Raw genomic sequence first — 4,187 nt, forward strand, 5'->3', positions numbered from 1 at the left:
TCTTTTGTGCAAATTGCTGATTTTTGAACTCTGTAGCCATCTATTCTTGGTTGGCTAGAATTTCTTTCAAAGTCTCTTTTATATTACTAGTGTGAGTGTTGTTCTGATTACCTTGCTATAGCTGAAGTTCTTGAGGTTGAACTTGATTATTTCCTCAAGAGTATTTGGATTGACTCTGCCAGTTTTGGTTATAATCATTACTATCATTTTGATTCCATTTTTTAACATGGCCTACAATATTCACCGACACTAAAGTTTCTCCGCGTAAGTCTGTAGAGTAACCACTACTACCATAAATTTCACACCATTCTAAACCTATCAAACTACATTAACCTAGACTGAGGTTAATAAACTCAACTTATTGAACAAAGTCATCGTCCGGTCATAAAAAAAGGTCAACTATGCATCCAATGCTATAATGATATCTACCTCGATCATACTTACAGTATTATTCACCATACTTCTAGATACATCATGATTCCATTATGGATTACCTTGCATGATATGGTTGAGGAGAGTATACATATCATCATAGGTTTTATCCAAAGCCTGACCATTTACTGCTGAATCTAGAAAAATTTTTGTGTTATGGTCAAGTCTTTCAAACAAAATATGAGCTAACATATCATTTATCTATTGGTGATGTAGGAAATATCTGTGAAGATACTTGAATCTTTCCCATGCATGCTAGATATTTTCTTCTTTCTTCTGCTTGAAACCTAGATCTCACTCCCCAACCATGTAGTTTTTCTGAATGGAAAGAAACAATTGAGGAACTGCTTTGCCAAGTCAACCCAACTTGTAATTAAATTTGAAGGTTTTACCTTCAATTATTTATTTGCTTCTCCCAAGAGTGAGAATGGAAAAAGAGTCATCCTAACATAATCTATAGAGACTCCCATAGGAATAAATGTGGTATCAATCTCTAGAAAATTCTAGAGATGGACCTGTAATCCTCATGTGACAAGCATGTAAACTGTCTGCTTGTGTAAAAAATTACACCACATTTTGTTTAAGGTCAAATCTTCCTCCTACATCTGGTCTAAAAATATTGGAGGTTACATTGGTTGCAATTAAGATTTCTACTTCATACACTATCCTGTGAGTTGGTTATTCATCATCCGTTGCTGCAGGAATGGACATAGCTTGGTGAACTTACAAGATTAGATAGATAAGTGCTTCTTCTCTCCTTAATTTTTGCAAGCATTGAATAGGTTTGGGATGTAGTTCAACTAATTTTCTCTCTCTTTCCGGCTTGCTTAAGATTCAAACCTGTACCTATAAGTTTAGTACCTAAGACCAACTTGTTAATACTTAGCAAACAGAGTAGTAAAACTAAAAATTGCAAGGTTGCTAATTTTACAAGTCCCTGGCAATGGCACCAAAAACTTGTTAAGTCTGGCTACACAGGCAAGTGTATGTGGTCGTGCAAGCAATAAACTTTCTCTTGTAAGCCGAATATTAGTTCCACAGGGACTTAGCTTTTAGTAGACAATTCAATTCAAGTATTATTATTAAGGTTAAACGAGTGTGATTTATAGCCAAAGAGAGTGTAAGTTTTATTATGCTAAAAGTAATAATGAACAATAAGGAAAATTAAAAGTGTTGGAAACAATAATTAGGAGGATTCCATGGTCAAGGCATCTTAAACAATCACGCAAAAGTATACGATCTCATTGGTTAAGTTATTTATCCTTGTTGTTGATTCATGGGGCAAGATTATGGTCTTCCAAGTTGGATAAGTTATCTATCTTGGTTGTTGATTCATGGGCCATGATTGTGGTCTTCTAAGATTCTAAACGTCTATTAAAATTAGCTTCACAACTACATCATTGACTAGAGATGAGGGAACTTACTCAAATAGAATTATATTTCATCCAGTATTTGAACCAAATGGGGACAATTAGGTCTATTCCTATTCTAACCACGAATCTTATCTCTAATTCATCTAAAAGACAAGAACTCATTCCTTATGTTACATGTTCTAATCTAATTTTACTCCTTCTAGGATCACAAAAGAAATATAAGTGTATTCTAAAGTCCAAAAATCAATAGAATATTGAGGACCAAAACAAAAGAACAACTAAATATGATAATAAACATTAACCAACTTGAATATATGCTAAACAACCATGTTTATAGCCTCAACCTTAGAAAGAGAATGTTTAGCCACTCATAATCTGATTCGCAATTACACAATTAATGTAGTTCATCCAAGCATTAAGTAACGAAAAAAAAGATTAAGAACCCTAGGATAAGCCTCCTTCATGTTTTAACCTCTCCAAAATTGTACCAAGTCTTCCAAATATGATTAGAATTGAAGCTAAGTATCCTATTTATAGTGTAAGGCAATTGATTTGCAAATAAATAAAGGTCTGTGCCACTTTGAAGTTATGGGTCATAAGCTCTGTGACACTTTAATATCATAGAGAACTGCCTCTATGACACACTGATATATCAAAGGCTACTGCTTGGCTGACTAAACTTATTCCAACTTTTTTTCTATTCCTTGACTCTATGGAACCTTAATATCATGGTAAGCTACGATATTGGAAGGGGAGGAGGGGGTTCAAACATTCCCAAACATGATCTTTCACATCGTGCCATAGCTTTGATTGTAGCACATCTCAATCTTGATGAGTTTTCTACTTCAATCTTCACATTCTTCAGCTTGAGGAGTTTCATATATGCACTTCAAAATCCATTGGTCACATGAAGCTTGCTACTTGTTTTCTCACCCATTATCGCTCATGTGATGCTTTATTTATCACCTAAATCATCTCAAATAGACTCCTACAATACCTTATCACATGCATTAGACCGTATAATACACTGACTAATTGAAACTACAAAAGAACGAGTATAGCTTAGGCTGATTGACTTAGTTATCTCGTCTAACCTTCCCTTGTCCATTATGACTTGTAATGATTCACTTACACTATAAACCACCTAAAAATATAGATTAACACATAATTACATAAATAGTACTAAAAATGCACATCACCCCTTAAAACCATGTTTAAAAGTCCTCAAAACAAAGCTAAACATGCGTAGATCATGACATTAAGATGTATAAATACGCCTAAGATCACACACCAACATATACAAAAGCCTTATTTAAAATCATGCATAACTGACTGATATTAATGATCATAAAATAGATAGAAAGACAATACTAAAAGAAATTCTAGAATTAAGATGATTAGGACCTTGCCCTAATTCATGGACTTCATAAGAACAAAACTTGAAAGCAAATTTTGGAATGAGTGAAAAAAGGAGGCCCTCAATAAATACCTACATACATGAAATTTTAAGGAATATTGCTAAGAACTTGGATTTGGAGCTTATGGAGAAGAATCCTAGCTTCTTGGGACTCAAGAGAAATGAATCGCCTTCCAATTTTTTTCATCTTTGAGGTGTTTGGCTGAAAATTAAAATAAAGGAACTTTTAAGTCCCTTTAACCCCTTCCCAAATAACCCTAAAATAATGTGGTATAGGTCTAGCAATTAGGAAAATTATAAAACTTCCTCCAATTAAAATGTAATCGATTTTGCTATACTAGTAATCAAGGGTCTTTAGGAAGAGTTGTCGCCTCAACCAATAACCTATTATCAAGACTCATTACAACTGCATAGAGTTGTTAGGTTCTGTGTATAACTAGGACATGATAGCTCATTATCACTGATGATTAGTCATTGTGTCCACTTATTACCATAGGACCTAAATGTTATGTTTTAGGACTTTATTAGAATGGATGTACACGACGACTCATCATGACTGATGACCAGTCATCATCATGATTTATTTCTATTGGGATAATTTTTAAAATTCTTCAGGACTTTTAGCTAAGTCCTCATAACAGTTCGTCCAACAATTCATTGGTACTTACGATGACTTATTGCCTAAGAGATTCTAGAGAATTTTTTTCTAATTTCTAACTAGCTTTATATGTTAGTTCTGAAATGGAATTTTGAAAATGTTAGGGTGTTACAATAATGTACCATAGCCTCTCAAAGATAGATAACAATGTCTCTGCACTGATCCTCTAAACTTTACTAGATTCGACATGTACTTGTAAGATCAATGAACATAGGGCTTTCATACCAGCTTATCATGATCTAAAACTGGGACCATGATGGCATATGCCACACATAATTATCAAACCCAAATCAGTTATTAAAAATAT

General features: G+C 33.7%; 1 non-coding gene across 1 annotated transcript; it reads left to right on the forward strand.

Annotated features, from left to right (window-relative positions):
* Positions 1-634: 634 nt before the first annotated feature.
* LOC124896377 lies at positions 635-740 on the forward strand. Its single transcript, XR_007052740.1, has one exon. It is a non-coding gene; the product is annotated as a small nucleolar RNA R71 (small nucleolar RNA).
* Positions 741-4,187: the final 3,447 nt, after the last annotated feature.

Source organism: Capsicum annuum, chromosome 2 (genome assembly GCF_002878395.1).
Source record: "Capsicum annuum cultivar UCD-10X-F1 chromosome 2, UCD10Xv1.1, whole genome shotgun sequence".
Classification (NCBI taxonomy): Eukaryota; Viridiplantae; Streptophyta; class Magnoliopsida; order Solanales; family Solanaceae; genus Capsicum; species Capsicum annuum.